The following is a 26,895-nucleotide window of genomic DNA, read 5'->3' as shown; positions in this document are numbered from 1 at the left end:
CAATGGATGAATAGTTTTTGTTTGATTTCTATTAGGATAGCTATACAAAATTCATCGAATTATTAATCGGTATATCAACATACCTTCATGAATAGAATACATAGTGTAGTTCAACAGCAATGTTTTGTATTCACAAACAAAGATTCTATAACAAATTAAATGAAAAAAGGGAAATATGAATTGATTCCCCTTTTTATATTATTTATTTAAAGTAAACTCTAATGAAAAGTTTCGTTGAAAAGTTCCTTTTCCATTTATTTTCTTTCATGAAAAATTCATGATATCAAAATTGAATAGCAATCAAATGATTGAAACTGAAAATATAAACTAAAACCTGAATTTGAAAGAATTATTCACTCATTCATAAAAAATCAATTGGCAACGATTACAATGAAGTTTTGCCGATGTATAAATGAAACTCTTTTTTTTTCGAGGGAAACAATACATGTCCAGATATTTCCCAAAATAACCCTTGTAAGAAGCCAGAAAAAAAGAATGATCGAAATTCAGTTAACGCAATTGTAATATGGAGTTTGAATTTCAACTTTTTTTGTAGTTTGTTCGCTGGTACTTTTCTGTTCTTTAAGATTGTGTTTTTCCATTGTTATAATGGATTGAAATGTCTAACAAAACAATCTCTAATGCAATCTACGTTACAAATAAAATTTCATGTAGGTACCAAATTTTTCTTATCAATTAAATTCAAGGATTTTGCGCCACCACAACCATCACATTATCCTGATGAGAAAATACAATTAACGAGGCACAGATTAGCCATTAACAGGAAATATTATGAAAGATAACTCACATCAGCGTGGAGTGAAATCGATACCTGAAAATCTGTTCAACTATGATTCGATTATTCCTTTATTTCAAAAGGGGCCTATTTTCAGTACGGATTCAATAAATTTGCATCAATAATACTTACGGATGACCCCCATAAGTGCGGCAAGAATCAGCAAGTATGGAAATGAGTGTTTTCGGTAAACGCACAGAAAGGTCTATTTTTATGTGGATGGGGCATTCACAAATTCGTCTGTGGCAACCCTTCAAGAATCTTAAATGCTAATAGGGGTCGGGTGACCCTCAATTCTGAAGGTTTCGCAATTTTTTCAACGAATATGCTAGTAGCCATTCGTTTCGGTGAAAAAAAAAATTGGAACTAAAGTTCATTGAAGTACTCCAATTCCTAAACGAATTTCTAATATTGAGATTTTTAAATTTTTTAATATCCGCTTGCTAAAGGTGAACATATTATTATCTTATTTCCTATAAAGTACTTTTTTAGAAGAAAAGTGTTTGTATGTAATGAAATTGATAAGACCTAATATGTTACAGCGTGTTGAACCAAAATACTATCGTTATTTAGAAGCGACTGGTAAGAAATCAAACATTTTTTATTAAGTAATTGAAATATATTTATGAACTCGATCTCTCTTTAATACTATTTGCTGAAGGCAAAGACGAATCTTTCAACAGAAAAATTATTGCAAAGTTAGGAGCTTTGAAGCACCTGTATAACTGTTGAAAGTGACTATATTGACGAATAAAGTTGAATTTTTGAGGAAAAATGTGATTGAACTGAGTAGGCCTCGAACTAACTGAGTGATTTTTTCTGTAGGACTTCCTGTATTGTGTTTATAGTTGACCAATTCCAGACACTTCTTCAAAACAGTATTATTAGACTGATAATCAAAAGAAATTATTGATTCAATTTTTGAACATGTTGACTAATATTATAAAACATGTGAACCAGGTTATATAAAGAAAAACAGCTTAAAAACCTAGCCCCTGATGAAAAATTTCCTTGGGAAAACCCTAAGCTAAACCTGTTCCAAACCGCACAGCCCAAACACCTGTTAATTGTCTCGTTAACAAGAGAATAATTACCAGAGAAGTGGCCCCTCTGCATTTTAATGAATATTAAAATATCATATTATTGCGATAACCGTAGCGGTTATACAGTACGGTCTATTAATCAACATCTGTCATCGTGTAAAACTTCTCACGTTCTAACATGACCACGGCAATTATCACATGAGTGAACTTGCTTGAAACTTTGAAACCGGATGATAACTCATTGTCGAGAGGGTTGTTTATATTAATGTGGGGCGATCTGGCTCCGAAACCAGATTGTAGTTGTGCTCGGCAATACGATTAACAAGTGCTTCGAGTTGCTTTATTGTCTATACGAGTATGTAACTATACGTCCGCCGCGTACATTTAGGTTAATTGCTAAATAGAGTGAGTCACCATTAAATCTTCCTAAATATCTTCATACCCAGTCATTTGAGTCTCCAAGCTTTCATCGACAATTTGATTGGAATTATTTTGATGGCGTTTGTGTCGATATCGGAGGTTTTAGATCAGGTGCCTTGACCTCAAACTCGTAACCATGACAACTCTAACCTTGAAAATACAACTGTCAATACCGTGAAGAATATCATTGAGAAATCATTAATGAATTCTCTTTTGGGGTGAAAAAAATATTTGGTCTCTACTCTCTAATTCATATTCCATTATATGTAATGAAATTTGGTAACAGTTTAGCGAGACTTTCTCGAGCCAAATGCTGTAGGTGTGCCTTTCTCTAGGGATTACGGTGTTTCGTCCCGAGATCGCTGGTGGACTCTTCAGTTAGGCAATCTCACGATCTCTGCCCAATACCCTCTCACACCTCATGGAGAGGTAACTCTGCTGCAACGCCGAGGTTCTCTTTAACCCGCCGGGGCCGCATTAAAGAGTAGCGCAACGCTCATAACGCCACCTCTCGGGTATACAGTGTCACTCCAGGAGTATTTTATAAGAATCGTAGACGATTCCAGATTTTAAGGATTTTTAGATATGGGGTGCTTGAAGTTCTCAGGTGATATATTCTAATTTACATTCTACGAGTCCGAATTTGATGAAATTTGGTATTGATATTCGGATAGTGGATCCTAATCAATTGGGATATTTAATTCATATTAGGCATTCGCAAACAATATTTCACGTTTTACTGGTCCAATTTTGGTGAAATTTGGTTTGCATTGGGTAATAAGAGTCCCAAAGAAATTTAAAAAATAGTAACTGTCCGTAAGCAAGAAGGTGAAATTTCCGTGACCTCAATATTTTATGTTTTAGAGTATTGGCAAGGATACGTCTTGATATTTTAGATATCCAATACGAAGGAGATGAAATACCATTGAACAAGCTTTGAGGAAAAAGAAGTACACGTAAGCGAGCTGAAAATGATTCGTTATAGATTATAATCAATTCTGAGCCAGTATTTTGTAGGTCAAAATAGACCATAAGATCTCGGTGCAATGAACGTATACCCATCCAGTAATAATAATAATAATAAGTATTAGAGTTGAAAATATTCCCTCTCTCGTGGAAAATTGTACCTCTCGCACAGGAGCAATAAAATTAATGAGATTTGGGTTAGAAACTGTGCCAGAAATTGGGCAATTATCAGTCATATTAAAACAATATTTTCTTCATGAATAATTTAGTATTATCGTGTCTGCAATGCGGAAAGTCCTCTCCAAAGTTTCCAATTAACCATTGAATACCACACATGGTCATTTAGAGAGGCTAACAGCCATCGGAAGGTATTGAATTCAGCTTTCCAATGCGGATATAGATGTAATAAACCCACCGACGTTCCTGTTAGATTCTAAAAACGGCAGAACCGTCCATTATCTACCCGATTTTTTCGATTCAATTAGACTTCGGTTCGAGCTATTTGCCGATCAGAGTATGAGCAGGTTTTATTCAAATAGTCTCCGGTGGTTGGAGAATCTGCTTGATTCGTCATGAATGGAAAATCGAGCGATAAAATTCAAAAGGTGCTTTCATTGAATATTTAATTATCTATCCATGTTTCAAGATTGATATTGATTTAGTTAAATCGAAGAGAAATAATGTCAGCAAGCTAGAAAACATTACGATCGTTGGGATTTATCGATTTAAGACAATAATCAATTGTCTTCAATCGATAGATATTCCTACCGTTCTTGAAATTTCAACTTTTTGACTACTGAGTGCTCAAAAATGGTCGTGGTCTTGGTTTGGACTTGTCATTCGCTTAAAATTATACGACAGTAAGCGAGTTCGACAGGACTTTACGAAATCTACCTCGGAAAACCTTAGTAGCACTGGCGAATGTAAACAATTCTATGCTACGACTAATGCACTTCCCTAAAGAATGGAAAAAAGAGCCCTCGTGGTTTCAATCCTCATGGTCGGCAAAGAAGCTAAATTCCCACAGAACTACCACCCGATCAGTCTTCTATCGTGCATATGGAAGATAACGGAAGCGGTAATTCTGGGAAGATTGAAAAGTATAACGGAAGAAAAGAAGATCCATACAGTTGAAACAGTTCGGATTTCAAAGTCAACACTTCACTGTACAACAAGTGCTCAAAGTAGGGGAAGGGGAACTAATCATGGATGAATTCAACCGCAAACAAGTCAACAAGTGTTCTTGGAGGAGACCATAACGTTTGATAAAGTATAGCACAAAGAACTGCAATACAATCTGCTTGCGCCGGTTTCCCACCTTCCATAGTTCAAATTGTAACCTCTTACCTGCATTATCGCAAGTTTAGAGCCAAATTACTGTCTTCAGAGAAGGCACAACCAGCCGGTGTCTCGCAAGGTTTTCTGTTGTCACCGTTACTGTTTGCATTATATGTTTGCGACATGCCTAAAACAGAGAAAACCTCCATGGCACTTTTTGCTGACGACACCACCATTCTTACCAGTTCATGGTGTCCCAAAAAGCAAAAAAGTACTTGTAAGAAGCCATCTCGATGAAGAATTCAATTGAAACCTGATAAAGCAAGGATGTTCTTTTCAACCGAAAGAATAAAGATTCCCAAGGACACGACGAAATGTTCGGTGAGAGGATCGAATGGAAAAATGATGCCAAGTATCTTGGATTGCTACTTGACAAGAAGCTCACATGGGAACAACACGTCACATCAGCTATGACTAAGGGAAATACAACAGCGGCTTCGTTGCAACCACTTCATTGCAAAAACAGTAGAACAAGCTCTTCCTCTACAAGTTCACCACTCGCCCAGTCATGACCTACGCATGCCCAGCTTAGGGATTCACCAAGCAAAGTCCTATCTGCAGAGACTTCAAGTCGTGCAGAATACGATGCTGATATGAGCCATAAATGCACCATGGTTTGTCACCAACATACGAATACATTGCAGAGGCCAACGTTGCTTAAACTAAAGCGGTTCCGAAAGACGGACAGGGTTGCAATCACAGAACATCTGCTCGAACATAGACCTCAACGCACGCTCCTCACTCTACTTACTCATGATTGCACTGAACTGTGCCATGACAAAACTTTATAGTATTGTAAAAGGAAATTCTCCAACCAGAGTTTAAACATTTTTTCCATCCCCAAAGTAATCACAAAGCCTCTTCTATCTTTCAAAGACTCGGAAGCAATAGAAAAGAAGAAGAAAAATACCGGAATCATAATCGATTCCGCACATTTGATGCGTTCCATAATTTAGATGAATAATTTGTCACGGTCTATTTTCCGAAGTGGAATCATTCCTTTATCCGATCTGATATAAATCATTCCTTGAGGAGAAAATACGATTAAGCTTGATAGAACTAACTCGAGTTGAAAAACACTGTTAGGGCGGGTGAGTGGAAACCGTCAGAAATCATAACCAACCATCCGGACAAATCCATCTTTCCTTGGATTGAAATAGATTCGGTAATCCACCGAAGGGATATTGAATTTTAGTTTATCCGAGGAACGATGGAATTCTCCGCTCGTCTGCCGATAATACATTGGAAATCGAAAAACAAATTGGTCGTCTAGTAATTTTATGTATAAATGGTAAGAGGCTGAAATTTTTGAACACTGGGTACTTAATATGAGGAGTATCTTCCAGTTGGCTCATTATAAACTATAATAAATATTCAGAATCTTAGGAGAAAAAAAAAGTTGAACATCCCTTAAATTTTTCACACGTTTTGGTGAAGAATTCAAGATGAAAAAACCGTCCGCCGTCTAGGGCTTTTTTCTAGAGCTATAAAAACTATTGCCATGAAATTTGGCACAAGAATCGTTTGAAATACCTTGATCATCCTTGCTCAAGAACAAGATTCATGAATCATTTAATCAGAAAATCATGAAAAAAATTTCAATTCGAAGAACCTTTTGAAACGCTCATTGATGACCATGTCAGTGCAATGAATCCCTTGGATAAAGATGGCTCCATATGGTATAAGATCAGAAAGAGGTACAAGAATTTCTAGATCCCTGGGATACCCTAGCTGTCTAAACTTGAAGTCAAGAGTGTCTCAAAAGATGCCTCATGTCGCATATTTACATCACTACAGATCCCTATAATCATATAGCAAGGGGTCTCTCCTGACATGAAAGTGCCGTAATACGATTAAGCAACTGGCCAAAGGGAATAAAGTAACTCTTCAATGGGTACCAGGGCATTGTGGTATTGAAGGCAACGAAAAAGCCGATGAACTTACAGAAAGGCATCAAGGTTAACACCTGTAGGTACTGAGCCCTTCTGTGGGCTTGAGAAAGGTCCAACAATGGGAGTGGGACAATAGAAAAACCATCTAGAGAGACAGTCCGGGTCTTGCTCAGGCAAAGAAATTTGTGGTGCTTTCACCGACCTATTCACGGAAACTTCTGAAGCTACCATGAGCTGAGCTTCGGGTAATGGTGGGACTGCTGACAGGACACTGTCGGTGCAAATACCTTTTGTACCGCATATGTAAGTCAGCATGTAAGTGAGATCTACAGGCTCTGTGGAAAGGAAGCAGAAACAGCCGAACACATCCTCAGTTCTGGATACTAATGAAGTAATAGCTAAGGCTCCTAAACATATTGTCGGTTTCGCTAACCGTATCGACGGCCTCCCGGGGTTTGTATGAATAGGTAGGGTTAAGACCAAAAGATCATATTGGTCACAGTTCCCGGAAGGCCTACAGAGCCCGATTCAGAGAATAATAATAATACAAATTGAAAGTGAATCAGTTTTCAAAGTATGATCAACACATATTCATGAAATCGAAAATGTGAATTACTACTTTAATAACATACAATAATGCTTCCATATTCTAGAGAAATAAAATTTTCAAATTTTCATTCGAACTTCGGAATAAATAACCCCATATTCAGATCGCACAGCTGGCTATTCATTAAAATTCATTTACAATATTTACGTTCATTTTATATTTTTTTACGTGTCGGGATATTTTGAATTGAAAGAGGAAATAAAGCATAGTATAAAAGTTGCAGTATTTTTGCGGAAGTGAATTAGCTTTTCATATGAAAATGCAATTGGTGTGAATTTGGAAATGAAAAGCCCGAATAGTAACGACCCAAAGGATTGCTGATGAAAGCAAATTTATAATGAAAATTGGAATTTTTCACAAATTACGATCGACAAAAAGGTTTCATTTTCCACATACACTGGTGATTTCAGCTGTTCCACAATGAGACAAATGGTGGCAATTGAACGGTAGTTCCCCGAACAGATAGCTTCATTATTTCGTCACTGCAATTTACGAATTTTCATCGGAGAATGGTCTCAAACGAATGGGTTTGACTCATTGATTAATAATTAATGGTTAAATTCAATTATGCCCGATCTACCGTAAATGAAATCGATCTTAGAATCTCTAAATTTTCAAGGTATGTTCGTTAATAGGCAAAATCCGACTAGGGGTTCCGTAAATACTGCCGTTCAAAAAAATTTTTTTTTTTGATAACTGCAAAACTATCATTTTGATGGAAATGAAAATGGAAAAATTCTGTAATATGTCATTCTGTTGATCCTGAGCTTTTTTGAGCGCTAGGAAACGACCAATATAAAGCATGTCTTCAACAATGGGTGTTGAACTATAGAATAACTCTTTGGAGGCACAGTCCTAGTCTTGCTCAGACGAATAAATTTGTGGTGCTGTCGGTAATTGCTTTACCTACAACAGAAAGCTCTTGAAGCTGCCACGAGCTGTGCTCGTGCTAATGGGATTGCTATCAAGTCACAGAAGGTGCAAATATATATCTTTTTTTGCCGTATGGGAAAGTCAAAAGATGAAATTTGCAAACTCTGTAGAACAGAGGTAGTCCATGGTTGAAAGTCCTATAAACCACTCATATGGAAAAGTCAATCCGGGGTACTCACGAGGTAACAATCAAGGCAACTAAGGATGTTGTCGGTTTCGTTAACAGTATCATCGGCCTCCTTGAGTTTGTATGAATAGGTTGGGTTAAGAATAAAAGTTCTTTGGTGAGTTATTCTCGAGCAAAGTTACGAGATGCGCCTACTCCTAGGGGTTAGATGTTTCGTCCCGAGATGGATGGAGGACTCATCAGTTAGTCTATCCAGTGATTTCTGCCCAAGACACAACTTCTCACACCATCGTGGAGAAGTGAATCTGTTGCAACGCGACGACCCCATTATTTCCGACGGGGCCAAAGTAGCGTGCCGCGAAAAACCCATAGCGCCATCTGTGAGCAGACAGATTTTGGCGTTTTCAAAAAAGCTATTCTAATGAGTTCATGAGTAAGAACTGTTACGTCTATTATAGTTATCCGAAAAAAAAAATCGATACCTCTAATTCCAGAAGACCGTAACCGACTTCTTACCACGCCGGAAATGACTTCAGTTTTAGCCAACTGAAATGTTATCGGGTTGGTGGAGATGAAAAGGATTTTTTCCATTTCTCGCTTTCTCCGGTACCTGCCAGATTAAATCCCAAATTATCTTTTGTTGCCCGCTTTCGAGAAAATCACGGAATCGCGGGAGAGGTTGAATGCCGTATTTCCATTTCCGCCGAGTTTTCCCCATATTTTCCATTTGGAAAATAGGTTTCCTGACCGTTGCCTCCGCAGGACTTGACTAAACTTCGGCATAACCGGAAACGGAGTTCTAGCTGTATTGTTACATGAGTTTCTATTGCCGCCGAAAATTAATTTGGGTTTGTATTCGACGTTGCCATTGTTTTGGCGCGTGCAAATTAATAATCTTGTGGAGTTTTCGGTTGAATCGACGCCAACTTGCACGTGCACGAAAATTGGTCATAATTGGTTCACGCTGGAAATGGAATGTGGGTTTATTGCTCATAATCGAACTACCACTTGACATTGCTATAAAAACATGAAGTTAATGATCTGATTTCGTATGGAATATCTGCAGGCATTCAATATGTATTGTTGAACGAAAAGAACTGGCTACAACTCGAAAAAAATCCCAAGAAATGCAAAAAAATTCCTGATTTCTCCGGATTTTTGTATACATGGCAACATCGCAATATTTTGTGGAAACAGTTGAAATTTTGCGAAATTTCAACTCGGCCGGATCTGCTTTTATTGGCATGTTAGATTATTGTTTTTCGATATTTTGCTGCACTTTTCTATGGTTTTAATTATGCTATCTAGACTAAATTTTGTACAAAGCTTGAAATAGTTAATTTAAATAAACATGAAGAATCTCATGTGGAAAACAGCTTCGAAACCATAGAAAAGGGCCGGCAGATGAGGTTCGGTAGCGACTACTTATCAATTCTCGGCAGAAATTTTTCCATACAAAATTTTATATTGATAATTACAAAGATAATTCTTTCAAGAATGTACGTTGAGTGTGTAACGAAATAGAAGAAATAATACGAAATACGAATTTTTAGAAGCTTTTTCATTTCCTCAACAACAAATGAAAGTAGGTACTCTTGCTCAGGTTCATCATGACATATCAATTTGCAGATAAATTGTGTGATTGTATTCCATAATGATTCAACTTTGGGGCTCATATTTCAAAAACGAGAGCAGGAAGTTCATAATTCCAACTTGTATTCATATGACTGTGCTTCAATAAGTATCTGTATCTACGTTCATCAATTTCGAAGTTACGTGTCAAAGTAAAGTTTCATTGGTTCATCGAAAAGGCTGAGATACTCATTCATTTCTTGATCTCAGAACTCGAATATCCACACATCTCCTATCTTATTAGTTCGTCTCTGACATCTCTGAAATTCCCTAAATTACCAAGGGAAATAATGTCTGGTTAGGAGTCTGAGAAACATGCACTAATTCTCAGAGCACGGAGAAATGTCTAATGTTCAGTAAGTGATTGTTCATTGACCTGAATTGAAAGAAACCGTTGTAATCACCTGTATTTCGAGTGAGTGCCTCCAAAAGGTCCATAATAGAGAATTACGTTTGGAATTTCCCAAAGGAAACCGAGATGAAGAAAGAACTTTTATTAAACATTTTCTTCGTCTACTCAGCTGTAAATAATTCAGAAAGTTTTTGTGGTATTGGGAAGAACTTTAATTCCTTTGATTGATTCTGCATGAGCTGTTGACATGAGTAATGACGTGTCTTTCCGGAATAAAAAAAATTCGGATTGTACTTGTAACAAGAAATTTACTCCACGAGATAAAATTATAATTATAACCTAGAATGTAATACTAATAGAACTATATAATAGTGAACAAGAATATAACTTAAAATTAACCCAGAATTCTAACTAAGGGACATAATATAGGTAACAATCCCAATTTGATTTTGAATTGATGCATCGATATTCAATTCTATGTGATAATTAGCTGAATCCATCCAATATTACCTAACAGATTATGCGACCAGAGCATACCTATCATGTATTGAGTGGATTAATCGCAATTAGCATACAGTCATCCGATTGCATTAAGGTGTATGAAACTCATTGAAAATTTGTTGAATTCTGTCGTTGTGGATATACAAGTGTCATATTCATCGTTTTGTCAGTGAAAGGTGAAAAAAAAGGATATAAAGGGTGTTTTTTTTAGAGCTATAGAACTTTAAATTGCAATAAAACAATGATGGATTATTCGATTGACATGAATTTTATTTATCCGCAAGATAATCTTGTGGCACTACATTTTAAATATGATTTCTGGCATATGGCCGCCACGGCTGGCTCGGATGTAGTCCAATCTGGACGTCCAATTTTCGATGACTTTTTCCAACATTTGTGGCAGTATATCGGCAATAACACGGCGAATGTTGTCTTCCAAATGGTCAAGGGTTTGTGGCTTATCCGCATAGACCAATGACTTTACATAGCCCCACAGAAAGTAGTTTAGCGGTGTTAAATCACAAGATCTTGGAGGCCAATTCACAGGTCCAAAACGTGAAATTAGGCGGTCACCAAACGTGTCTTTCAATAAATCGATTGTGGCACGAGCTGTGTGACATGTTGCGCCGTCTTGTTGGAACCACAGCTCCTGGACATCATGGTTGTTCAATTCAGGAATGAAAAAGTTAGTAATCATGGCTCTATACCGATCACCATTGACTGTAACGTTCTGGCCATCATCGTTTTTGAAGAAGTACGGACCAATGATTCCACCAGCCCATAAAGCGCACCAAACAGTCAGTTTTTCTGGATGTAACGGTATTGAGGATTAGCTTCACTCCAAATGCGGCAGTTTTGTATGTTGACGTAGCCAAACAAAATAAAATGGACGTAGTGCGCGATACGTATTCCGCACAGAACCATTATTTTCGAAATGAATTTGCACTATTTGCAAGCGTTGTTCGGGCGTGAGTCTATTCATGATGAATTGCCAAACCAAACTGAGAATAAATCATTTGACAGCTGTTAAATCGGTCGCCATCTTGAACAGTAATGCCAACTTAAAGTTATATACCTCGAAAAAAAAACACCCGTTAGCTTAATCTCATTCTGTTGATTTATCCAAAACCCGATCACTGAAAAGTTACGTAAAAGATTCTGACCTAACTCTTTTAATTGTGTACCTTATTAAACTGAATAGCTATAAAGGATATATCTCTAGATTTTCTCATTTTCATAGCAGCATTCTCTTGACACAGCTTTAACAAACAATATTCACGAACACTTCAATTCACTCTTTTTACGACAGTGTTTACGACACTCCCACAGTGATCATCGACGAAATGATTTTTCAAATTCAAAATAAGCAAACACACCGTTATTACATAGGGTAAAATCGAGGATAAAATCGTCCGCAGATGATATCATCCCCGTGGGACTAAAATACGGCTGAGATCTCACACACTGCGGGTTCCTTTCAGGGATGTTTAAAATTCCTATCTGAAAAAAACAGGACAAAAAAGCCGAACTCAGATATTGGAAAAACTTCAAAAGTGCACGGGGGTGTGATGGTATCCGTTCTTTCGATCTGGCAGCAGCTTTTTCTCCACTGTTTCGGCGATATTACAGGTTTAATGTAATAAAAAAAAGGTCACTTATTCCACGCTCTCTGAGCACGGTAATGTTGGGATAATTGAATTGGAGGGAATCATATTCATTCCGCATTTCACTCTTTTTAGTGGTGTGGCTTGCTTGATGGCATGCTGAATTCCCGTCTAAAGGGTGTTTTTTTCGAGGTATATAACTTTAAGTTGGCATTACTGTTCAAGATGGCGACCGATTTAACAGCTGTCAAGTGATTTATTCTCAGTTTGGTTTGGCAATTCATCATGAATAGACTCGCGCCTGAACAACGCTTGCAAATAGTGCAATTTTATTTCGAAAATAATGGTTCTGTGCGGAATACGTATCGCGCACTACGTTCATTTTATTTTGTTTAGCGATGACGCGCACTTCTAGTTGAATGGCTACGTCAACAAACAAAACTGCCGCATTTGGAGTGAAGCTAATCCTCAAGTGTATGTCGGAACCCCGTTACATCTATGAAAAATGACTGTTTGGTGCGCTTTATGGACTGGTGGAATCATTGGTCCGTACTTCTTCAAAAACGATAATGGCCAGAACGTTACAGTCAATGGTGATCGGTATAGAAACATGAATACTAACTTTTTCATTCCTGAATTGAACAACCATGATGTCCAGGAGCTGTGGTTCCAAAAAGACGGCGCAACATGTAACACAGCTCGTGCCACAATCGATTTATTGAAAGACACGTTTGGTGACCGCCTAATTTCATGTTTTGGACCTGTGAATTGGCCTCCAAAATCTTGTGATTTAACACCTCTAGACTACTTTCTGTGGGGCTATGTAAAGTCATTAGTCTATGCGGATAAGCCACAAACCCTTGACCATTTGGAAGACAACATTCGCCGTGTTATTGCCGATATACGGCCACAAATGTTGGAAAAAGTCATCGAAAATTGGACGTCTAGATTAGGCTAAATCCGAGCCAGCCGTGGCGGTCATATGCGAGAAATCATATTTAAAATGTAATGCCTCATGATTATCTTACGGATAAATAAAATTCATGTCAATCGAATAATCCATCGTTGTTTTATTGCAATTTAAAGTTCTATAGCTCTAAAAAAACACCCTTTACCTCTTCCAGTTCCGTGTGTGGTTCCTCTATATGTCGTAATTCATGAAGGTCGATGATGAGTAGGCTCAAGAAACCATAAAATAAAAATAATCGTCGTTTTTTCCAGTTCAGGGTTTTGTCGACAGGAAATACGTTGAGGATCATTCGTGAAAATGTGGAAAATTGTGGGCCATAAACGTTTATTTCGTTCTTTTCTCTCGGAAGTTGATAGGAAAGTGTTGATGCTTCTTCGATTCGAACGCAACCTATTATTATAAAGTGTTGAAATTTATGATAATCACCAGCAGAACTTCAAACCTCTTTTTGAGGAGGTTCGACAGGTTTCTTTCTCAATACAAAATGAATTATTTCTTCCTTTTATCTTCAGTGTGATGAATAAAGCAATTTATCTATTGAGAAAAATGTTTGTTTGATTCAGTCCTAAAATTATTTTAACCTAATGAAAAATTATGTTTCGGTACCAATCCAGAATCAGCCTATTTTCCAGTGTTCGAATCAACCTTGTATCCAGGAATGGGACACCATTCGCTGTTTCTTCCTACAACGTAACCTGTCTAGAACGAAAGCAACCTGATCTTTTTACAGCACATATTTGATCAACATATTTCTTGATGAAAGGAAAGAATGGCAAGAATGCATTCCAGAAGGAAATCCATTACTACTTCAGCAATGGAAGGACTTAAGTTGGAACCCATAAGGGAACCGAGCACCTGTTTGAAAAACCTACCATTAGAAAGGAAATAGTTCGAAGAAAACAGGAACTTGATGGCATAGACTTCAATACCTAAAAATTAAAACAATGAAGATAAAAATACCAAAGTTATAGGTAAAAAACTGTTTTTTTCATCTTCAAACTTTAACACCCTCTTTCTCGAATACGAAGCTTGTTAGGATATATGTTTATATGAACTTTTTTTCATAAAAATAATTGTTCTATCTTCTATCCAACGACAAAGTCATTGCACTGAATTCTGGACCACCCCGTATACAACAGGGTCGTGGTCTTCATGGGCACAGTGCTTTTCTCGTATTTTTGAACCGAAGTTCTTCAACGCGGCTAGAGGTAGGAGTTTACTAGGATAAATCGATACGTAAGGAACTAGCGTTATGTCTTTTCCAGATGATCTCCCCTCTCTCTATCTCACAAGAGAAGAGAAGGGGACTTCAAAAACTACCGCCTGACCGAATTAAGACTCAGTATTCAATTGTTATTTGATAACACGAAGACTCAGTAGAATTTCTCGAATAACGTTATACTAAATTAATGATCAAATTCGCTCTACTCCAGTTGACATCTATAATCTACATAAAGCACAGCTTGTTCATCAAATTTCAACGTAGAGAGAACTCACCTTCTTACAAAAACAACTAAGGTAGTTGCCTTTGAAAAAAAATTCTAAAAATAATTGTGTAACATGTTCTCATTTTCTAGAGAGAGCATAAAAGCGGAAGTGCAAGTAATGGCGTAAGGGCACACCTGGAAATACGTCGAATGAACTTCGAAACGTGAAACAAATTGTGTTGGCAGTCGTTAAAAATATAAACCTGAAGTTCTCCGCCAAATTCCACATTATCTGGCGAGAAATCGTGAACTTTGAACGGGCATAACAAGGATGAACCAGTTTTTCCGAACTCGCTTTCAGCGAAGTTCGGGAAGCTTTTATTCCCATTATTATTTGGGGAGGACAAGAAGTAGTCGAATCGTAACGTTTCAAGGTTAAAATTCGCATAACTGCAACAGTTCTAACCCAGAAGAAGTTTTTTTATTACTGAATACTTTAACGACCATAAAAGAGTTCAATTTCATTGTTGTCGAGTAGTTTATCTAGATGTGGAGATCTGATGAAACGATGCAAACAAAAGTTGGTATGAACATTTCAAAATTACCGCACACTTCATTAGAGAAACTGACCTCCAGTCAAATTGGCTGAGTTTTTGATTTGTTATAGTCCAAGTCATTTCAAATAAAAAGTTCAATAGGCACAAGTTTTTTTAGAAGATAGTTTGGCGCAAGAGATAGTCTCCAGATTTCAATCCACTTGATTACTCTTTGATGAAAAATCAAATGTAAATCAGTGTTAATTGGAGATATAATCTTAAAGTATTATTTGGCCTTTTTCCATTCCTAAATTGAACTGTGTAGAAAAATTCAGGTTAATCTAAATGGAAGTTGTTACAACATTCAAAAGTTCCATCAGATTAATCTTTCAAATTGAATAATTGTTTGGTTTGGTAGAAACATAACATTGAAACTTACAATCTCAGTTTTATTTCACTGAATCCATCTTATACTACTGACACAATCGCATGTCTAAGGGGCAATAAAAACGACAAAGAACTGAAGATTATAGCGCTATCATCAAGTCTCAATGGCTACAACTTCATAATGAAAAAGAATTCATTTGGACACGCAAGGCCGGTTGAAAGGAAAAGGTATGAGATTTCACTTCTACACGTCAGTCATAAATGAATCTGTGTGATCCATCACAGTTTTCATCTTCTCCATCATCCAGCTTATATATCAACTTCTGGCGAGTTTTTCTTTGATAATTTTTGTTGCGTGTCTCTAGGTCACTCAGTTCTTCGGTGATAAATTATTTAGGAACTCCCTGTCCTCTTCCAGAATAAACATTTTAATTTGTAAGTACAAATAGGCCTTCTCAGGCAAATTGCTCTCCTGAGGAGAAAAAAAATTAATCTAGGATTCATTTTCTTCCTTGGATTCTACAGAATATTAAACCTTCAATATTCAGTTGCCACTTGGCACAAAAAAAAAGATAACGAATTTTGTATTGTATTGTAGGAATTCAGTCGTGTTCAAATATCTCTCTTGGGATAAACGAAGAAAAGTAAGATGTTTGCGTATACTTTAAACTCACGAAAAAAAAGACCGGCAAATTCAAATGTAACAACTTTTTAACTTCACATCAAAATTAGGAAAGAGGAATTGGGTACAAAAACATGATCTAGGGATGAGTTCAATATCGAAATAGACAACAATATATGTGGAAAATATTGGAATGAGCACGAATCCGTTCAAAATAACGAATCATTTCCATAGAGTCTGTCATTGACCAAAACAGACTTAATGATCAACAGTTAATTAAATCTATTGATCACACTCCTCAAGATCATATTTACAAAATCTTACAGAAGACAATCATATAAATGTTGACATCAATAGAATGAGGATCATTCGTCTTCTGTGATCAAGAGGAATAATCTCCTAATAACTAATTACAAAAATTTCTATTTAATACTTCAAAACTTTCTTGTCCAGAATTGTTAGTTTTTTTGGGTTTCTCAAACATTATCAAATTAGGCACTTTTGCCAGACTTCACTTTCCTGATTTCCTGTAATCAATAAACCTATAGGTTTATTGATTTGTCTTCCATGAAGTTAATAAGCAAAAACTTGCGCCTCGGAATGCATTTTGAATCAGTTTCTTACCTCTCATCTTCAGATCCCATTCACCAAAGCCATCTCGAAATTCGGTCATGTTGAATGAATAAAATATGGCTGTCCTGTCTCTATTCTTCATTCACTCAAATGCAGGTATAGGAAATTTTTCTAGCATCCTAATAGCACGAATTTTTCTCGAGGCCTTCAAGGTGCAACCAGATATGTTGACTTACATTCGAAAGATTCGAATTTATCACATCCCATGAATAATTCATCTTATCCAGTGAAATATTCGTCTGAATTTCATTCTTCGGATCTAAAACGGCTTCTAGGATATTCTGCATGTTTTGCTATTCCTGTATCATCTATTTGTCAAATATAGGAAAGCGGATCGAATGTTTTCTTCTGAATGTTGAGTTAACATAGAAGTACTAGGAGATTTTAAGTTTGACTCTTTTTCGATATAGTTCTTTCAAAAAAACTTGAAAATGTTGAATTTCTTGTATATACTACTCATTTAATTAGGGGATAGTATTATCGACGCATATAATGGCTTAGATTCAAGATGGGCTGGAAATTCATCTATGCTTCTAAAAAATGAAATGACTATAGAGGAGATTTTGACAGAAATTCTGACAATTCCAAAAACCAGAGAATTAATCATGAACATGACTGCTCCAAGTCCTGTCATATAATTGAACTGACAGTAGTTATCACAGATCTGTGAGTGAGAAAAATCTGTGGTAGTTATCAGAAAAGGTTATTGCAATTTCACAAGGTAAAATTAACAAAATTATTTCCAAACATTTTGTTTTATTTCATTTCATAATGAACTTCCATCAAGTAAGGACAGAATCCAATTAATTTACAAGGTTATGGAACAAAGTAAATTGATCCTAAGATGCAGAATAAGGCTTTACGTCAGTTTCACATGGTTTTACATGAGAAAAAATTAAAACATTGTAATTTTTGATCTGAAATTCTGTGGTCTCTACATATAAATATCATACGCCTCAGATTTCTATTTGAGTTGGAAATTTTACTGTAAATAAGCATTGTTTATGTTTCGTTTATGAACGCTTATGTAATTATGGGGGTCCATATACGAATTAAATTCGAGAAGGCAAAATACTATTCATATTTTCGAAATCAGTTGTGCTATCTAAACGAAAGCCAAATTCCTACCAGGAAAAACGATTGTATAAATATGACGCTCATTTGGAACTAACCCAAAATATTTGCATAAATCTGAATGTACATATGTAATAAACCCCAATCGGATGAAATCATAATAAACCCAGATTGATATCCAACAATTTAAAATCCTGACCAAGTGCATACTTTGGTTACCCAAGCACCCTGAATTTTAATTAATTTCACCACTTGTACGCACACTTTCATCAAATTATTTTTCATTGTATGTGAAAATATTTGCATAAGCTACATTAGCTTAAATGAAATATGAGCTCAAAAAAGCAGCGCTTGCCTTTGTAGAATTATTACATTTTTCGTTGCATACTCCCCACTGATTTTAATTTGAGATAATCACGGAATTTCTGCTAACCATAATTTTTGAATGTACATATTAAGTTTTTTTTCACTAGAACTCACTGAAATTATAAAATTTTTCACCATGAATTCGCATCGTCGGTTTTCAGGGAAACCAAATGTAATTTTGTCAAGTTTTCATAATTTCCTCCTAGTTGGAACGTATTTCGTAGTTAATGCATATTTTACTGAAAATAATGAATGAAACGTAAATTCAATTCAACTTCAATTAAACATGATTAAGAATTAAAAGGAAGAAATTATTTGATACTGAATTTGTGCATATAAAGAATATCAATTTCAAACTTCGTGCAAAAGTTCAAGTTGAGTTCCTTTTTTTTTCAGAAACCAACGCAGAAAATTTCAATTTACTAGTAATACCCACCACAATTTCCGCAATAAATTTGAAACATGATAAATCAGGTTAATGTTTTGAAGTGAAAAAAAAAGATATATCGATACGATGAGAGCTTTATCCAAGTTCTGAATCGGTATTCCAGAATAGTATATCAATGGAGAATTTCCTGCAGAACAGGAGTTATACGCCCCAAAGGTGTGCTCGAAATCACTAGTGTTCAACTTGTCATTCATATAACACACATTCGCAACCATATCGTGAGATTTCTCCACGGAGAATTCCATATTTCATGAGGAATATTGATTTTCCGAACTCAATTTAACGTTCGAAAAATATTTTCTCTCCGGGTGACAGCAAAATGCATAAAAAGCGGAAAAACATGAATCATTCATACAAATTTAATGTGTGGACAATGAAATGCCGAAAAATAAACGGTATTGGTTTAAATATAAGAAAAACACCAATATGATTTGATCAACACACAAAATTTCAGTGAAATCTGATGTATAGATTCTGAAATATCTGAACGGTTTTCTTTCAATATTTTGCAATTTTATATAATATGGATAGGAAATTTTGGGCTAGGAGAATGGTTCAGATTTTGATGAAATCAACATTACTCAGCGTATTATTATTGACTCTACAGGCTGAACCGAACGTCACCGAAAGTGGTGAAACATGATACCACCCTGTTTTTTGAATGAGAATGCCCAATTTTTATATTATACCTTAGAGTAATAAACATAGATAAGGGTAGTATACGCAATTTAACATGTCCCCAACATGGTTAGATTACGTTGTCGGATTGTGATATACAGGGTGTTTCCTAAACATGCGGCAAAAATTCAGGGGGTTGTTCCTTGGACTATTCTAAGAATATTTTGTCCTTTGATGATTTTTGAAAAACCTCTTTGTTTCGAAGATACAGGGCGAAAAACATTTTTCATATTTTTAAAATTAATAATAGTTTAAATGAAAATGCGTACCGCACTGTGTTTACTAAGTAGGTACAATTTATTTTTAAATTTGTTTAACAACATTCCAATTACTAAAAACGGCCAGTTTTTTGACTAAAAATTGCTAAAACATCACAAAACGAATTCAAATGAAAACTGTGTTTAATCTGTATTCCTTTACCATCTGCACTTATCAATTTTTAGTCAAAAAACTGGCCGTTTTTAGTAATTGGAATGTTGTTAAACAATTTTAAAAATAAATTGTACCTACTTAGTAAACACAGTGCGGTACGTATTTTTATTTAAACTATTATTAATTTTAAAAATATGAAAAATGTTGTTCGCCCTGTATCTTCGAAACAAAGAGGTTTTTCAAAAATCATCCAAGGACAAAACATGCTTAAAATAGTCCAAGGAACAACCCCCTGAATTTTTGCCGCATGTTCAGGAAACACCCTGTATATTTAAATCAACAATTTTACTATATCGTTATGAATGGATATTATATTGAATGAAATATAAGTATTTGAGTGATTCCCGATTAAATATACTAATTTGAATATTTTGAATCCGATATTTTTTCTAATTATCGAATTTATAATAAGCAGAATATTCATTATATTCTGTATCTACCTGCTGAAATCCAAACTTTAGCAAATTTTGCTCTCCTAGAGCCATCGCTTGTTTCACGTCATTTGGCGATCTTGAAGTTTATTTTCTGAATTTCTGATATATTTAGGTATATATTTCAATATATTCTGAGTTAATATGAAACGTTGATTCACTATGGGACATAAGAAGTGCGTTCTTTGTGGAGAAACTTGCGAATTGAGTAAAATATCGTATCACTGGTATATTTTCATTTTCGCGAGCTTCATGCCAAATTTGAGAGTTTATGTTGAGGACAAAATTTGCTTACTGAATATGACATATGCTCTCTCTATCTATGTTTATTACTTTGAGTATCATGGTCATAAGTTCCATGAAATCAACTCTGCAGGTGGTTCGAGAGACATGTTGTATCTGTAAGTCCGGCGCCTTCGCCATATAGTAAAATCTTATTAACAGGTGGAAATTAAAATTTTTTGCAATAAACGGATTGTAGAATAACACTGACGTTTGTTCGAAAACTCAGCATGTTCAATTTCAATTGATTATGAAAGAGCAAAAGCTCTCAAATCAGTGTCTGTTCATTTATATAATATTTCGACCGGAAATGTACACCTCCTAGGGTTACTAAATGGCGAATGCGACATACCCAGTTCATTCGCCATTTAGCAACATCTGGAAGAACCTATATTTTAAAGTCACCTATTTAGGTGAATACATAAATAACCACATTCAATAGATTAGGTGCTTTCACGAGCCATCCTGTAAATCTAGTCTAATTTAGTGGAAGTCTCTGACTTCTTGGGACGATTTCAAGCACTTCTGGCAACACGAAATGGGTGGGTAATGAATCGATTATTGTATGTTGGAGTAGATACCGTAGTTCGACGACTAATCTGCAACCAATGGTTTCTCGAGCGTAAGGCCATTGTGAAATGTTCGCAGGCCTTATCTGAACGACGAACAAGGTCGTGTGTCCCTGGTTCATTCAAGGATTTGCGACGATGAATGTTTCCGGAGTGGAGAGAGACAAAGGTTTACAGCAATAAGGATTACGGCAATTATTCCCCGAGTTTTCAGGTACATGATTAAGTCGACTGATTTCATGCTGAGATTTCAACTTTTGAGATAACGGTTTTTGATGGAAGCGAGGATTTTTTCGTCTGATCCTTTTTGAGCGCTCGTTCCCTGAAGAGAACGTCAAGATGTCTAATTCTAATTTTTCAAAAAGATAAGGACCAAGGAACAAGCTTTCGATTGTCATAAAATTATATCGTCTATTATCAATGTCCTAGGGATATAACTACTGATAACAATTCATTGGACTTTTCATTGTAATCATTTTATGACAATCGAAAGCTCATTCCTTGGTAACGGTCCAAAGCCGAAGGCTGAGGGCTGTTACCAATAATCGAGCTTGAGAAATTCTTGATAAAATTATGAGGCGTTTGTCAATGACCAAGAAATATTCGTCGGAATTTTTTTTTTGACAAAACTATTTATAACTTTGTTATAATTTAACTAGGAAAACATTAGATTCGTTGATGTGCTCTACTATAGATGATCTATTAAAATTGCATCGTGGGCATCTCGGGCTGCTTTAAATACTAACGGGTGTTTTTTTTCGAGGTATATAACTTTAAGTTGGCATTACTGTTCAAGATGGCGACCAATTCAACAGCTGTCAAGTGATTTATTCTCAGTTTGGTTTGGAAATTCATCATGAATAGACTCACGCCTGAACAACGCTTGCATATAGTGCAATTTTATTTCGAAAATAATGGTTCTGTGCGGAATACGTATCGTGCACTACGTCCATTTTATTTTGTTTAGCGATGAAGCGCACTTCTGGTTGAATGGCTACGTCAACAAACAAAACTGCCGCATTTGGAGTGAAGCCAATCCTCAAGTGTATGTCGAAACACCGTTACATCCAGAAAAACTGACTTTTTAGTGCGCTTTATGGGCTGGTGGGATCATTGGTCCGTACTTCTTCAAAAACGATGATGGCCAGAACGTTACAGTCAATGGTGATCGGTATATAGCCATGATTACTAACTTTTCCATTCCTGAATTGAACAACCATGATGTCCAGGAGCTGTGCTTCTAATAAGACGGTGCAACATGTCACACAGCTCGTGCCACAATCGATTTATTGAAAGACACGTTTGGTGACCGCCTAATTTCATGTTTTGGACCTGTGAATTGCCTCTAAGATCTTGTGATTTAACATCGCTAGACTACTTTCTGTGTGGCTTTGTAAAGTCATTGGTCTATGCGGATAAGCCACAAACCCTTGACCATTTGGAAGACAACATTCGCAGTGTTATTGCCGATCTACGCCCACAAATGTTGGAAAAATTCATCTAAAATTGAAAGTCCATATTGGACTACATCCGAGCCAGCCGTGGCGGTCATATGCTAGAAATCATATTCAAAATGTAATGCCACAAGATTATCTTGCGGATAAATAAAATCCATGTCAATCAAATAATCCATCGTTGTTTCATAACAATTTAAAGTTCTATAGCTCTAAAAAACACCCTTTATATTGTTAAATGGGTCAATAATAATGTTATAGTCATTATAGTACTTTTTTGCAAAAGTTTGCACAAAACGTTCAGCGTTGCTTCTTTATATTCGGTCCCATCTTTCTTTTTCATATTAACCTTCCAATCTTTAAGTATCAACGTCCATTCTTCTAAGAACCAATGTTCATTCAATTCATATCTTCGCTGGCAGCAAAAATCCATAAATATTCCCCAAATATATTTTCGACAGTATGTGGAATTTTTTTGGAATTTTTCTTTGAGTAGAGCACTTATACTTTGTTAAATTTTGAACATACTCATTGTTAAAACGTGACGTTTTGAAATTTATTATGAATGAAATTCTCAAACTCAATCGTGTTGTCATAGTGATTGATAATTGCAAAGAATGCAATTATCAGTGTATTGTTGACATGATTGCATGAATTTGTTTAATATGTCACAAAATGAAAAAATTTGATTGGTTGTCCAAAAATTTGCATTGAATCAAGGGCTCAGCATTTAAATTTTTTCAAACTGAATATTGCTTTAAAACTGAATCAACTAGATAATAAACAAGTAACAACCTCGTGAAGATAGAAGCTTAGAGCTCAATCAGACCTATGTTAAAAGTGGCAAAATATTCCAACGATCGTTGTTTCGAATTTATTCGTAAACATTCAAATAAAAAGCAATTTTATGACCTCAATTCATATATCCGTGTGAATGAACACGTGTTTCAACGATCTGGATGTAAAACGTCTTTTTCATATTGAATTGCTGCCATAAGGAATCATAATTTCTCACAGACGTTTCTTCCCTCAATATCAGCTGCTTCTCTTTAATGTTCATATTTGAGAGATGAATTGGATATATTTACCTTATTTCTATGGTTCTCTTTCATTCATTCTGTGATATCATTCAAAGTTATTCTGGATCTTCTTCTCCATGTTCTGTTACTCATTTCACCTTTTAATATATCGAATAACATAGTGCCAGGTTAATGAATCGAAAATAACGAAAAACAATTATCATTATGAATGAAATTAATACGCACATTCAAAATGAGTAAATACATCGGCAACAGAGCAGAGGCTTGACAACTCAAACTTTAGGAATTTTATATGGCTTCCAACTTTTTAGTTTTCAGTGAAATTTCTAGATCTATTGTTTCGACTTTGCAAGGCAAGTCGATACGTTATTTAACAATGTATAAGCAGCTGCGAACAAGCCGATAACCCAATAACCGTTATTATATAACTATAGTTACGTTCAGTAATTCCACGTCAATTTGCTAATTCAATGCCATATTATACAGTTGATATCACATAACGCACATTATCTAGAAAAGCTTTGTGTTGACAGTCAATAAAGTGAGTAATTTCAGATTGGCCGGTTCCAGACAAAGATCCTATGAAATGTTATAGCTGATCGGCTCGTTGATGTGGAAGTTATTATTTGAGCAAGCCAATATCAATTTTTTGTTTGCGTTCCGGGGAGAATAATAGCTGGATGGAGTTATATTTTGTCGGCCATCATGATGCATCGTCATAGTTTCAGCCTTTTTAATTATCTGGAATGTTCATGCCAGATATCAATCTGAAAAATTCGGTGGACGTCCTATATTCGTGTTTAATCTTTTTTATTTGATCTAGTCTAGTGGAAAGTAATAAATATCTACCTCCAATTCGGTTCTAATTTTCATTTTATATAGCGTATAGCAATTTCCAGATAGAATCTAATAATCCATTCGACCATATCCGTACATACATCATGAGTAGCCTCTAGCTGATAAAACTCATGAAATACAAAAACAATTAATACTTTCATGAGTCCTAAATGGAAAAAAACAGGAATAGTTTCCCATTGTTCTATAAATGGTGGATGCGCTTTCGTTAATGATTTAATATCTGAAATTGTGCTTACTCGTTATTTGAAAAATAAATCACGTTTGAATAGAAAAAAAACCGAAACCATTCTCCATTGTCTAATAATTGTCGGATACGTCGTTATGAAAGAATCATTTCGTGAAATTGTGCTTACTCGTCATTTGAAATATTACTCAGGTTTGAACAGAAAAAAATTTAGAATCATTCCTTATTGTTTCTTAAATGGCGGATGCGCTCTTATTATTGAATCGATTTATGAACTTGTGCACTCTCGTTAGCTGAAATATTGGTCAAGATTTGGGTAATTTTCGAGTCATTAATTATTTTCTCTACAAAATTTCCCTATTGGGAACCATAGAGAACGAAAATGTTGAAATAGGAATACCTAATATTTCTATCGTTACAGATACGATAGGGTTTTAATTTTGTGAGCAATATTTCGTGTTGCTAGTGAAAATTTCAAGTAGAATATTGAATTGAAATACCCAATTAACCGTTGAAACACATTCGACTGACTTGAAATTTGAAAGTGAACTGATAAAATTTTGAAAAAAATAGTCTAAATTTTAATTTGATTCTTTCTCATAGGTTCCTGCTACGGTTACAAAATGGCGGATGAATGATCGGTCAATTCACAATTCACAATAAATAACATAACTTTTAGTTAGAATATATGAAAAATAGGCAAAAACTTCCGTTATTGTAGAAATCTTGGATTTCATGGTTTGAATTAACGTCAGAAATTGCTCATGGAGGGAATAACAGAAGCCAATCACGTTTCCATCTAGAGGAATAATGCGCATACATAGAGGGAGGAAGATTATGACAATAGCTCGAACTGCATATAGTTCCTTTGATGATCACCATAATATATAGGTGAATTTCTTGTTAGTAAATCACAATAGAATTCTAAATAGGGTAACCTAGGTAAGGGGGAGTTCTCATGTAAACAAATCATTCTGGAAAAATTCTTACAATTAGTTTTTGGAGAAATATTCAGAAACGCTTGACAATCCTGTTAAATCTTTTCGAATGGAAATCATATATCTTACAGAATGCTTCAATAATATTACCAAAAGTGTCCTACCAGAGATCATATTCGAAAACATTGATGAAATTATCTAGTATCTCTGAATCACGTAAAATGGTAACTTGTGTATCTAGTAGAAAAAGCGATACTTGACAAAATATCATATAATCAGTGACGGCTCGTCGGGGTCGGCAGGGTCGGCCGGGCCGACCCAAAAATTATTGGGAAATAGAAAATAGTTCTAGATATTCAATTCATTCAAACTCAATCGGAGTTATCGATTTCGATATCCAAATTCCCTCGGTAATGAATATTTCCACTCAGAACAGGAAAATATAACTTATACCGGCCAATATTTTCTTTCGGACCCACCTAATATTCGATTTCCAAAGCATCCAGCGTTGTTATTCCCTTTCATAAATTGTAACAAACCACAATCGTAAATGGTAACTTTTCGTAACATCACCCCAAACAAGTTATTCCAGAATTGTACGTAACACCGTAACATAAGGTCTGAAATGTAACACAAATGTTACAATTATACAATTGCAACTCCTGGAATGTCACTGAAAGCATATCATCACGTTAGGTCGGCCAAGAGCCGATGGCGGAACCAGCGCTACCGAGAGCGCTACGTAAAGGAAAAGATACTACGACATACGCCCAGAATACGTCCACTCAGTAGAACGGCACAACAACTCGATGTTAGGTCGCTTCCCAATACACAGGGTCGGCTGGCCGGTTATCCTATTGCAGAGCGTCAAGCAGCAACTTTTCACAGTTTATTTCAAATATTTGATAATTAAATGAATGGTTAATTATGAGACATTATGTCTTAATCAGAAAAGAACTTATTTATGCCGTTCGATAGTAGCTATTGATTTTCAGATCATGAAAATATAATTAATATATTCAAATGAATGGTTGATTATGGGATATAACGTCTTAATCAGAAAAAAACTTATTTATGCCGTTCGATAGTAGTTAGGTATTGATTTTCTGATCATGTACTGGGACAATGCTATCTTCGGCAATTCAAATATGCTGAATGGTATTACGGAATTCATTTTCTCAAATAATGTTGTTTCCGATGTTCCTGAATTATATAAGTTATTTTGTATGATTTTGTCCCTGCCACCAACATCCGCGTCAGTAGAAAGAAGTTTTTCAGCGCTCAAAAGAATAAAATCTTTCAGTAGGAACATGATGTCTCAAGACCGTTTAAATAACCTGGCACTGATATCAATC

The 26,895-nt window shown here is 35.6% G+C and overlaps 1 protein-coding gene across 5 annotated transcripts in view; it reads left to right on the top strand.

Moving 5' to 3' along the window:
* Positions 1-26,895, top strand: part of LOC123676812 (probable G-protein coupled receptor No18) — a 174,346-nt gene that overhangs the window by 118,283 nt on the left and 29,168 nt on the right. The window lies entirely within an intron of this gene.

Source organism: Harmonia axyridis, chromosome 3 (assembly GCF_914767665.1).
Source record: "Harmonia axyridis chromosome 3, icHarAxyr1.1, whole genome shotgun sequence".
Lineage (NCBI taxonomy): Eukaryota > Metazoa > Arthropoda > Insecta > Coleoptera > Coccinellidae > Harmonia > Harmonia axyridis.
The sequence above is the reverse complement of the archived record's forward strand: the minus strand, read 5'-3'. Positions and strand labels throughout refer to the sequence as shown.